Source organism: Pseudophryne corroboree, chromosome 8 (genome assembly GCF_028390025.1).
Source record: "Pseudophryne corroboree isolate aPseCor3 chromosome 8, aPseCor3.hap2, whole genome shotgun sequence".
Lineage (NCBI taxonomy): Eukaryota > Metazoa > Chordata > Amphibia > Anura > Myobatrachidae > Pseudophryne > Pseudophryne corroboree.
The window spans coordinates 409,534,253-409,547,632 of NC_086451.1; the positions used below are offsets into that span (position 1 = coordinate 409,534,253).

Here is a 13,380-nt window from a genome sequence, read left to right on the forward strand (position 1 = left end):
GGGCTTTTACTGATTTAGGATGCGGCAGTCCAGCCACAGAATGTGCCAGCTGAATCGTGCAACAAATCCAGCGAGCAATAGTTTGCTTTGAAGCAGGAGCACCCAGCTTGTTGGGTGCATGCAGGATAAATAGCAAGTCAGTTTTCCTGACTCCAGCCGTCCTGGAAACATAAATCTTCAAAGCCCTGACTACGTCCAGCAACTTGGAAGCCTCCAAGTCCCGAGTAGCCGCAGGCACCACAATAGGTTGGTTCAAATGAAACGCTGATACCACCTTTGGGAGAAATTGGGAACGAGTCCTCAATTCTGCCCTGTCCATATGGAAGATCAGATACGGGCTTTTACATGACAAAGCCGCCAATTCTGACACACGCCTAGCTGAAGCCAAGGCCAACAGCATGACCACCTTCCACGTGAGATACTTTAGCTCCACGGTTTTAAGTGGCTCAAACCAGTGTGATTTCAGGAAATCCAACACAACGTTATGATCCCAAGGTGCCACTGGAGGCACAAAAAGGGGGCTGAATATGCAGCACTCCCTTAACAAACGTCTGAACTTCAGGCAGTGAAGCCAGTTCTTTTTGAAAGAAAATAGATAGGGCCGAAATCTGGACCCTTATGGATCCTAATTTTAGGCCCATAGTCACTCCTGACTGTAGGAAGTGCAGGAATCGACCCAGCTGGAATTCCTCTGTAGGGGCCTTCCTGGCCTCACACCAAGCAACATATTTTCGCCATATACGTGATAATGTTTTGCTGTCACGTCTTTCCTAGCCTTTATCAGCGTAGGAATAACTTCATCCGGAATGCCCTTTTCCGCTAGGATCAGGCGTTCAACCGCCATGCCGTCAAACGTAGCCGCGGTAAGTCTTGGAACAGACAGGGCCCCTGCTGTAACAGGTACTGTCTGAGAGGCAGAGGCCATGGGTCCTCTGAGATAATTTCTTGTAGTTCTGGGTACCAAGTTCTTCTTGGCCAATCCGGAACGATGAGTATAGTTCTTACTCCTCTCTTTCTTACTATCCTCAGTACCTTGGGTATGAGAGGAAGAGGAGGGAACACATAAACAGACTGGTACACCCACGGTGTCACTAGTGCGTCCACAGCTATCGCCTGAGGGTCCCTTGACCTGGCGCAATATCTTTTTAGCTTTTTGTTGAGGCGGGACGCCATCATGTCCACCTGTGGCAGTTCCCAGCGATTTACAATCTGTGTGAAGACTTCTTGATGAAGTCCCCACTCTCCCGGGTGGAGGTCGTACCTGCTGAAGAAGTCTGCTTCCCAGTTGTCCACTCCCGGAATGAACACTGCTGACAGTGCTAGCACGTGATTCTCCGCCCATCGAAGAATCCTTGTGGCTTCTGCCATTGCCATCCTGCTTCTTGTGCCGCCCTGGCGGTTTACATGGGCGACCGCCGTGATGTTGTCTGACTGAATCAGTACTGGTTGGTTTTAAAACAGGGGCTCTGCTTGCCTCCGGGCGTTGTAAATGGCCCTTAGTTCCAGTATATTTATGTGTAGTGAAGTCTCCAGACTTGACCACTGTCCTTGGAAGTTTCTTCCCTGAGTGACTGCCCCCCATCCTCGGAGGCTTGCATCCGTGGTCACCAGGACCCAGTCCTGTATGCCGAACCTGCGGCCCTCGAGAAGATGAGCACTCTGCAGCCACCACAGCAGAGACACCCTGGCCCTTGGGGACAGGGTGATCAACCGATGCATCAGAAGATGCGATCTGGACCATTTGACAGATCCCACTGAAAGATCCTTGCATGGAACCTGCCGAAGGGAATTGCTTCGTAGGAAGCCACCATCTTTCCCAGGACTCGCGTGCAGTGATGCACCGACACCTGTTTTGGTTTCAGGAGGTCCCTGACCAGAGATGACAATTCCTGGGCCTTCTCCACCGGGAGAAACATCTTCTTCTGTTCTGTGTCCAGAATCATGCCCAGGAAAAGCAGACGCGTCGCAGGAATCAGCCGTGCTGTTGCAACACTTCCTGAGAGAGTGCTACGCTGACCAACAACTGCTCTCTGGACCTCGCCTTTATGAGGAGATCGTCCAAGTACGGGATAATAATAACTCCCTTCTTCCGAAGGAGTATCATCATTTCGGCCATTACCTTGGTAAATATTCTCGGTGCCGTGGACAGGCCAAACGGCAACGTCTGGAATTGGTAATGACAGTCCTGTACCACAAATCTGAGGTACTCCTGGTGAGGTGGGTAAATGGGGACATGCAAGTAAGCATCTTTGATGTCCAGCGACACCATAAAATCCCCCTCTTCCAGGCTTGCAATGACCGCTCTGAGCGATTCCATTTTGAACTTGAATTTCTTTATATAAGTGTTCAAGGACTTTAAATTCAGAATGGGTCTCACCGAACCGTCCGGTTTCGGTACCACAAACATTGTGGAATAGTAACCCCTTCCCTGTTGAAGGAGGGGGACCTTGATTATCACCTGCTGGAGGTACAGCTTGTGAATTGCCGCCAGTACTACCTCCCTTTCCCTGGGAGCAGCTGGCAAGGCAGATTTGAGGTAACGGCGAGGGAGAGTCGCTTCGAACTCCAGCTTGTATCCCTGAGATACAATTTGTACAGCCCATAGATCCACTTGTGAGCGAACCCACTGGTTGCTGAAGTTTCGGAGACGCGCCCCCACCGCACCTGGCTCCGCCTGTGGAGCCCCAACGTCATGCGGTGGACTTAGTGGAAGCAGGGGAGGATTTTTGTTCCTGGGAACTGGCTGCCTGGTGCAGCATCTTTCCTCTACCCTTGACTCTGGCCAGAAAGGATGCTCCTCTGACCCGCTTGCCTTTCTGAGGCCGAAAGGACTGCACTTGATAATACGGTGCTTTCTTAGGCTGTGAGGGAACCTGAGGCAAAAAAGTCGACTTCCCAGCTGTTGCTGTGGATACGAGGTCCGAGAGACCGTCCCCAAACAATTCCTCACCCTTATAAGGCAAAACCTCCATGTGTTTTTTAGAATCAGCATCACCTGTCCACTGCCGAGTCCATAATACTCTCCTGGCAGAAATGGACATTGCATTAATTCTAGATGCCAGCAGGCAAATGTCCCTCTGGGCATCCCGCATATATAAGACGACGTCTTTTATATGTTCGGGGGTTAGCAAAGCAGTATCCCTGTCGAGGGAATCAATGTTGTCTGACAGGGTATCAGTCCATGCTGCTGCAGCACTACACATCCAGGCTAAAGCAATAGCAGGTCTCAGTAGAGTACCAGAGTGTGTATACACAGACTTCAGGATAGCTTCCTGCTTTCTATCCGCAGGCTCATTTAGGGCGGCCGTATCCTGAGACGGCAGTGCCACCTTTTAGATAAGCGTGTGAGCCCCTTGTCCACCCTAGGGGATGTTTCCCAAAGTAACCTATCCGTTGGCGGGAAAGGGTACGCCATCAGTAACCTCTTAGAAATCACTAGTTTCTTATCAGGGGAACTCCACGCTTCTTCACACAATTCATTTAATTCATCAGATGGGGGAAAAGTCACTGGCTGCTTTTTCTCCCCAAACATAATACCCCTCTTGGTGGTAACCGGGTTAATGTCAGAAAATAAGATTTTACTCACCGGTAAATCTATTTCTCGTAGTCCGTAGTGGATGCTGGGACTCCGTAAGGACCATGGGGAATAGCGGCTCCGCAGGAGACTGGGCACAACTAAAGAAAGCTTTAGGACTACCTGGTGTGCACTGGCTCCTCCCACCATGACCCTCCTCCAGACCTCAGTTAGGATACTGTGCCCGGAAGAGCTGACACAATAAGGAAGGATTTTGAATCCCGGGTAAGACTCATACCAGCCACACCAATCACACCGTATAACTCGTGATACTATACCCAGTTAACAGTATGAAATATAACGGAGCCTCTCAACAGATGGCTCAACAATAACCCTTTAGTTAGGCAATACCTATATACAAGTATTGCAGACAATCCGCACTTGGGATGGGCGCCCAGCATCCACTACGGACTACGAGAAATAGATTTACCGGTGAGTAAAATCTTATTTTCTCTGACGTCCTAAGTGGATGCTGGGACTCCGTAAGGACCATGGGGATTATACCAAAGCTCCCAAACGGGCGGGAGAGTGCGGATGACTCTGCAGCACCGAATGAGCAAACTCTAGGTCCTCCTCAGCCAGGGTATCAAACTTGTAGACTCTTGCAAAAGTGTTTGTACCCGACCAAGTAACAGCTCGGCAAATTTGTAAAGCCGAGACCCCTCGGGCAGCCGCCCAAGAAGAGCCCACTTTCCTCGTGGAATGGGCTTTTACAGATTTAGGGTGCGGCAGTCCAGCCGCAGAATGTGCAAGTTGAATCGTGCTACAGATCCAGCGAGCAATAGTCTGCTTAGAAGCAGGAGCACCCAGCTTGTTGGGTGCATACAGGATAAATAGCGAGTCAGTTTTCCTGACTCCAACCGTCCTGGAAACATATTTTTCAGGGCCCTGACTACGTCCAGTAACTTGGAATCCTCCAAGTCCCAAGTAGCCGCAGGCACCACAATAGGTTGGTTCACATGAAAAACTGATACCACCTTAGGAAGGAATTGGGAACGAGTCCTCAATTCCGCCCTATCCATATAAAAAAAATTAGATAAGGGCTTTTGCATGATAAAGCCGCTAATTCTGATACACGCCTGGCCGACGCCAAGGCCAACAGCATGACCACTTTCCACGTGAGGTATTTTAGCTCCACGGATTTAAGTGGCTCAACCCAATGCGACTTCAGGAAATCCAACACCACGTTGAGATCCCACGGTGCCACTGGAGGCACAAACGGGGGCTGACTATGCAGCACTCACTTAACAAAAGTCTGAACTTCAGGCAGTGAAGTCAGTTCTATTTTGGAAGAAAATCGATAGAGCCGAAATCTGGACCTTAATGGAACCCAATTTTAGGCCCATAGTCACCCCTGACTGTAGGAAGTGCAGAAATCGACCTAGCTGAAATTCCTCCGTTGGGGCCTTCCTGGCCTCACAGCACGCAACATATTTCCGCCATATGCGGTGATAATGGTTTGCGTTCACTTCTTTCCTAGCTTTAATTAGCGTAGGGATAACTTCCTCCGGAATGCCCTTTTCCTTCAGGATCCGGCGTTCAACCGCCATGCCGTCAAACGCAGCCGCGGTACGTCTTGGAACAGACAGGCCCCCTGCTGCAGCAGGTCCTGTCTGAGCGGCAGAGGCCATGGGTCCTCTGAGATCATTTCTTGGAGTTCTGGGTAACAAGCTCTTCTTGGCCAATCCGGAACAATGAGTATAGTTCTTACTCCTCTCCTTCTTATTATTCTCATTACCCTGGGTATGAGAGGCAGAGAAGGGAACACATACACCGACTGGTACACCCACGGTGTTACCAGAGCGTCCACAGCTATCGCCTGAGGGTCCCTTGACCTGGCGCAATATCTTTTTAGCTTTTTGTTGAGGCGGGACGCCATCATGTCCTTTCCCAACGGTGTACAATCATTTGGAAGACTACTGGATGAAGTCCCCACTCTCCCGGGTGGAGGTCGTGTCTGCTGAGAAAGTCTGCTTCCCAGTTGTCCACTCCGGGAATGAACACTGCTGACAGTGCTAACACATGATTTTCCGCCCATCGGAGAATCCTTGTGGCTTCTGCCATCGCCATCCTGCTTCTTGTGCCGCCCTGTCGGTTTACATGAGCGACCGCCGTGATGTTGTCTGACTGGATCAGCACCGGCCGGTGTTGAAGCAGGGGTCTAGCCTGACTTAGGGCATTGTAAATGGCACTTAGTTCCAGAATATTTTTGTGTAGGGAAGTCTCCTGACTTGTCCATAGTCCTTGGAAGTTTCTTCCCTGTGTGACTGCCCCCCAGCCTCGAAGGCTGGCATCCGTGGTCACCAGGACCCAGTCCTGTATGCCGAATCTGCGGCCCTCTAGAAGATGAGCACTCTGCAGCCACCACAACAGCGACACCCTGGCCCTTGGAGACAGGGCTATCCGCCGATGCATCTGAAGATGCGACCCGGACCACTTGTCCCACAGATCCCACTGGAAGATCCTTGCATGGGACCTGGCGAATGGAATTCCTTCGTAAGAAGCTACCATCTTTCCCAGGGCTCGCGTGCATTGATGCACCGACACCTGTATTTGTATTAGGAGGTCTCTGTCTAGAGACGACAACTCCTTGGACTTCTCCTCCGGGAGAAACCCTTTTTTCTTGTTCTGTGTCCAGAACCATACCCAGGAACAGTAGACGCGTCGTAGGAACCAGCTGCGACTTCGGAATATTCAGAATCCAGCCGTGCTGTTGTAGCACTTCCCGAGATAGTGCTACTCCGACGAACAACTGCTCCCTGGACCTCGCCTTTATAAGGAGCTCGTCCAAGTACAGGATAATTATCTCGGCCATTACCTTGGTAAATACCCTCGGTGCCGGGGACAGACCAACGGCAACGTCTGGAATTGGTAATGACAATCCTGTACCACAATTTTGAAGTACTCCTGGTGAGGAGGGTAAATAGGGACATGCAGGTAAGCATCCTTGATGTCCAGTGATACCATGAAATTCTCCAGGCTTGCAATAATCGCCCTGAGCGATTCCATTTTGAACTTGAACCTTCGTATATAACTGTTCAAAAATTTCAATTTTAGAATGGGTCTCACCGAACAGTCTGGTTTTGGTACCACAAACATTTTGGAATAGTAACCCCGGCCTTGTTGAAGGAGGGGTACCTTGATTTCACCTGCTGGAAGTACAGCTTGTGAATTGCCGCCAGTACTACCTCCCTTTCTCCGAGGGCAGCAGGCAAGGCTGATGTGAGGTAACGGCGAGGGGGAACTCCAGCTTGTATCCCTGTGATACTACTTGCAGAACCTAGGGATCCACCTGTGGGCAAGCCCACTGGTCCCTGAAGTTCCCGAGACGCGCCCCCACCGCACCTGTCTCCACCTGTGGAGCCCCAGCGTCATGCGGTGGACTCAGAGGAAGCGGGGGAAGATTTTTGATCCTGGGAACTGGCTGTCTGGTGCAGATTTTTCCTTCTTCCCTGGTCTCTGTGCAGAAAGGAAGCGCCTTTGACCCGCTTGCTTTTCTGAAGCTGAAAGGACTGTACCTGAAAATACGGTGCTTTCTTAGGCTGTGAGGAAACCTGAGGTAAAAATTTTTCTTCCCAGCTGTTGCTGTGGATACGAGGTCCCAGAGACCATCCCCAAACAATTCCTCACCCTTATAAGGCAGAATCTCCATGTGCCTTTTAAAGTTAGCATCACCTGTCCACTGCCGGGTCTCTAATACCCTCCTGGCAGAATGGACATTGCATTAATTCTGGATGCCAGCCGGCAAATATCCCTCTGTGCATCCCTCATATATAAGACGACGTCTTTAATATGCTCCATGTTAGCAAAATATTATCCCTGTCTAGGGTATTAATATTATCTGACAGGGTATCAGACCACGCTGCAGCAGCACTATTCATGCTGAGGCAATTGCAGGTCTCAGTATAGTACCTGAGTGTGTATATACAGACTTCAGGATAGCCTCCTGCTTTTTATCAGCAGCCACTAGACGGCAGTGCCACCTTTTTTGACAAACGTGTGAGCGCCTTATCCACCCTAGGGGATATCTCCCCACGTGACCTATCCTCTGGCGGGAAAGGGTACGCCAGCAGTAACTTTTTAGAAATTACCAGTTTCTTATCGGGGGAACCCACGCTTCTTTACACACTTCATTCACTCATCTGATGGGGGAACAAAACACTGGCTGCTTTTTCTCCCCAAACATAAAACCCCTTTTATGTGGTACTTGGGTTAATGTCAGAAATGTGTAACACATTTTTCATTGCCGAGATCATGCAACGGATGTTCCTAGTGGATTGTGTATATGTCTCAACCTCGTCGACACTGGAGTCAGACTCCGTGTCGACATCTGTGTCTGCCATCTGAGGTAACGGGCGTTTTGTGAGCCCCTGATGGCCTTTGAGACGCCTGGGCAGGCGCGGGCTGAGAAGCCGGCTGTCCCACAGCTGTTACGTCATTCAGCCTTTCATGTAAGGAGTTGACAATGTCGGTTAATACCTTCCACCTATCCATCCACTCTGGTGTCGGCCCCACAGGGGGCGACATCCCATTTATCGGCCTCTGCTCCGCCTCCACGTAACCTTCCTCATCCAACATGTCGACACAGCCGTACCGACACACCGCACACACACAGGGAATGCTCTGACTGAGGACAGGACCCCACAAAGTCCTTTGGGGACACAGAGAGAGAGAGTATGCCAGCACACACCAGAGCGCTATATAATGCAGGGATTAACACTATAACTGAGTGATTTTTCCCCCAATAGCTGCTTGTATACACATATTGCGCCTAAATTTAGTGCCCCCCCTCTCTTTTTAACCCTTTGAGCCTGAAAACTACAGGGGAGAGCCTGGGGAGCTGTCTTCCAGCTGCACTGTGAAGAAAAAATGGTGCCAGTGTGCTGAGGGAGATAGCCCCGCCCCTTTTTCGGCTGACTTTTCTCCCGCTTTTTTCATGGATTCTGGCAGGGGTAATTTATCACATATATAGCCCTGGAACTATATATTGTGATGATTTGCCAGCCAAGGTGTTTATATTGCTGCTCATGGCGCCCCCCACCAGCGCCCTGCACCCATTAGTGACCGGAGTGTGAGGTGTGCATGAGGAGCAATGGCGCACAGCTGCAGTGCTGTGCGCTACCTTGTTGAAGACCGAGGTCTTCTGCCGCCGATTTTCCGGACCACTTCTTGCTTCTGGCTCTGTAAGGGGGACGGCGGCGCGGCTCCGGGACCGAACGATCGAGGTTGGGTCCTGTGTTCGATCCCTCTGGAGCTAATGGTGTCCAGTAGCCTAAGAAGCCCAAACTATCTCCAGTCAGGTAGGTTCGCTTCTTCTCCCCTTAGTCCCTCGCTGCAGTGAGTCTGTTGCCAGCAGATCTCACTGTAAAATAAAAAACCTAAAATATACTTTCTTTCTAGGAGCTCAGGAGAGCCCCTAGTGTGCATCCAGCTCAGCCGGGCACAAGATTCTAACTGAGGTCTGGAGGAGGGTCATGATGGGAGGAGCCAGTGCACACCAGGTAGTCCTAAAGCTTTCTTTAGTTGTGCCCAGTCTCCTGCGGAGCCGCTATTCCCCATGGTCCTTACGGAGTCCCAGCATCCACTTAGGACGTCAGAGAAATGTGCAATACATCTTTCATTGCAGTAATCATGCATCGGATGGCCTTTGTAGACTGTACATTTGTCTCATCCTCATCTACACTGGAGTCAGACTCCGTGTCGACATCTGTGTCTACCATCTGAGCTAGCGGGCGTTTATGAGCTCCCGACGGCTTCTGAGACGCCTGGGCAGGCGCGGGCTGAGCCCCCGGCTGTCCCAAGGCTGCTACGTCATCGAACCTTTTATGTAAGGAGTTGACACTGTCGGTTAAGACCTTCCACATATCCATCCAATCAGGTGTCGGCCCCGTCGGGGGCGACACCACCTTTATCTGCCCCTGCTCCGCCTCCACGTAACCCTCCTCATCAAACATGTCGACACAGCCGTACCGACACACCGCACACACACAGGGAATGCTCAGACTGAGGACAGGACCCCACTAAGTCCTTTGGGGAGACAGAGAGAGAGTATGCCAGCACACACCACAGCGCTATATAACACAGGGATTCACACTATAAAAAGTGATTTACCCAATAGCTGCTTAAATATCTTATTTGCGCCTAAATTTATGTGCCCCCCCCTCTCTTTTTTACCCTTCTTGTATCAGGATACTGCAGGGGAGAGCCTGGGGAGCTGCTTCCAGCGGAGCTGTAAAGGGAAAATGACGCTGGTGTGCTGAGGAAGAAGGCCCCGCCCCCTCAGCGGCGGGCTTCTGTCCCACGTTTTCTGTAACTTAATAGCGGGGTTTTTTACACATATACAGTTAACAGACTGTATTATGTGTATTTTATGCCATGAGGTATTATAATTGCTGCCCAGGGCGCCCCCCCCCCCCCAGCGCCCTGCACCCTACAGTGACCGGAGTGTGTGGTGTGCTGTGGGAGCAATGGCGCACAGCTGCAGTGCTGTGCGCTACCTTAATGAAGGCAGGAGTCTTCTGCCGCCGATTTCATCGCTTCTCTTCTGTCTTCTGGCTCTGCAAGGGGGACGACGGCGCGGCTCCGGGAACGGACGATCGAGGTCAGGCCCTGTGTTCGAACCCTCTGGAGCTAATGGTGTCCAGTAGCCTAAGAAGCCCAAGCTAGCTGCAAGCAGGTAGGTTTGCTTCTCTCCCCTCAGTCCCACGTAGCAGTGAGTCTGTTGCCAGCAGATCTCACTGAAAATAAAAAACCTAACAAATACTTTCTTTTCTAGAAGCTCAGGAGAGCCCCTAGTGTGCAACCAGCTCGGGCCGGGCACAGATTCTAACTGAGGTCTGGAGGAGGGGCATAGAGGGAGGAGCCAGTGGACACCAGATAAAGTACCTAATCTTTCTTTTAAGAGTGCCCAGTCTCCTGCGGAGCCCGTCTATTCCCCATGGTCCTTACGGAGTACCCAGCATCCACTAGGACGTCAGAGAAAAATACATGTTCTGTTTAGCCTGGAACATAAGATTAGTAAGCTGGAGGAGATTCACCTTCACAGTGACGGCCCGTATGGATTCAAACTTACAAAAAATTACACCTGGTTCAGCATATTGCAAACAATCCTCATCCTTTCCTTAGCATTTATTTTCCAGATTTCCTGTTTTCATGGAAAATCATTCAGATGGGAAGAAAAACCAAAACAACAAATATACATGTAATAACCAACAATGGGGGTGATTCAGACCTGATCATCCACACTGACATGTGGGGGGATGCCCAGCACAGGACTAGTCCGCCCCGCATGTCAGTCCGGCCCCCCACAGTCAGCGGCGATGCTTTTGCACTTGAAGAGTAACTCCCGGCCAGCGCAGCTCCTGCGTGCTGGCCGGGAGTTACTCGTCGTTGTGATGGTCGCAGCCGCTGCAGCCCGCCCCCCGCACGGTCTGTGCCGCCCCCTCCCGCCCAGCAACCGCTTCTGCCTGTCAATCAGGCAGAGGCAATCGCTGAGCTACGACTTCTGACCTGATTGCTGCGATGAACGGCAGCGTGCGATCAGGTCAGAATGATCCCCAATGACTAAATGTGCCTCCTACCAGAAAGTGCTGACATTCAAGCATTTGAACGTCTATCCTTGTGGGAGGTGTACCCGGGTTTAGAAGAAGGCCGGACTTGCGTGAGGAGACGCTGGTGGGAGATCTGGCACTTCAAAGTTCTTCTATAGGAACATTTTTTCTGCCGCTGACGCGTTTCAACCTGCTGGTCTTTCTCAAGGCAATTGCCTTGAGAAAGGAACACGTTTTAGCACTTTTTGGTAGGAGGCAAATTTGGCTAATATTGGAAAACTCATTTATTGTATACTAGCTGAATACCCGTGCTTCGCTACGGAATTTCAAGTATAATCACAAAGATGTTATTGCAAGAGAATCTGTAGTCTGTGTCTTATTTTCACAACGGAATACGTATACCTAAAGTCAACTGGTTAGTTTATCACAGAAGATCAGCAATTAGACTTCAGGACATGCTCCGGCCGCCACTGCCAATCTGTCAAAAGGCTGGCGCCGAGGAAAATAATCCGCCTCCTTCTCTGCCCCGTCCCGCCTCTGATGCTGCCATGCTCAGTTCTGTAAATGCTGGGACGACAGGCCAAGCTCCGCCCATTGTATGTTAAATATGTCAGGTCTCCTTGCTTAGCTTTTCGCTCTCCTTATGGCTCTGCCTTTGTGGTAAAAAGGTAAAGATTTTTACACAACACCATGCTGATCGAGGCTGAACTTGGACTGAAACGGCATCGAGAGTGTCACTATCCATCTCAGCGAGCCCGACAACTGTGGATTTTTAAATGTCACCCCCTTCCCACCCCCACCCCTAGGGGTGACTTAACCCAACAGTAGTTTAAATCCAACATTGGACAGGTGAATCCCCCCCACCTTGTACACCGTGTGGCCATAAAGACACCTTCATTTAAATGAAAACTGCCAAGAGCTTAAAGGAAAGATCCAATGTGTGGACTGTTTAACTATGAATGCACTTCCTAGACCTAGTGTATATTTATACAGCGCAGCCATTTTCCACAGCACTGTACAGAGAATATTTCCCTATCCCCTGTCATACACACATGGTAATTTTTGGTAGAATCCAGTTACCCTATCATGATGTTTTTGGAGTGGTGGAAGGTTTATTTGTTATTATTTATTAACAGTTTCTTATATAGCGCAGCATATTCCGTTGCGCTTTACAATTAGAACAACAGTAATAGAACAAAACTGAGTAAAAACAGACAGACATGTGGCCACGACGGCTGAGGAGTAGGCAGCAGGTCTCGGGAGCTCCCCGGCTACCAAACTCCTGAAACCCATCCTGACTCCCTCTGGTGTCTCTACCCGGCCGAATTCTACACCCCATACTGTTGGGCACCGGCGGGCACCCTTCTCCGCAGTCTCCGGGATCCGTGGAGCGGCAATTACTGACCTCCGGCCCTGCACCTCCTCCGGATCCCCGGCCTCGATTTCGGCGCCCTCGGCCGCAGGACGCCCGGAGCTCGAGCGGCGGGCTGCTGCCGCCAGACACCGCGGGAAGACTGAGAAAAGGAGATAGCCTCTCCTCTACCTGTCGGGCTGTGGCCTGGGGCCCTGATACTCGGAGGAAAAGCAGGTACTCCTGGGGAAGGGGCACTGCGGCCATTTTAGAAGCAGATTTTATAGGCTGCTACCCACGCCTGGACATCTGAAGAGCTGCCTGATAGGATTCTCCTGTGTCCTGTGAACTGTTTCTGTTATCTGAGACCTTACTGCATGTTGCTCTCACCCATTCTCAATTTCTCAATATCTATGCTAAATAAACATATTGTTGGAAGCAAAGTCAGCTACTCCTACTGCACAGCTCTCCCAATCTACCACACAGGAGCTGCATATAGATTGGAACTGACTACACTGCTGTGCTGCACTAATATCCTACAGTGTACTACACACCAATATCCTACCTTTACCTCCCGGAATTTGCTGCAGGATATTCCCTCCTCAATATTCCCGTCCGTATTGTTACTTTTACACAAGCCTGTACTTCCTATCCATTGATATTTTGACCTAAAGACCGGGTACGGTTGTTTCCCGCCACTGATTATATACAACCTTGCTGCTGCCGCCTTCTAATTACACTTCTATACTGTAACCCTACCCTGGGGTGAGTGTGACTGCTCCTGTCCAACATGGTTAAGGGCGGCCAGAGTGCGGCCGCGGCCAAACTAGAAAGATATGCCAGGCAAACCAATCCCAGGGCTGCACCGGCTCCTTCTCATGGAGCCTCTCCAACACACTCGAACT

At 50.6% G+C, this 13,380-nt stretch overlaps 1 protein-coding gene across 5 annotated transcripts in view; it reads right to left on the minus strand.

Moving 5' to 3' along the window:
• The window catches only part of EXOSC5 (exosome component 5), a 91,016-nt gene that overhangs the window by 53,155 nt on the left and 24,481 nt on the right, over nucleotides 1-13,380 (minus strand). The gene's annotated exons all lie outside the window — the stretch shown is intronic.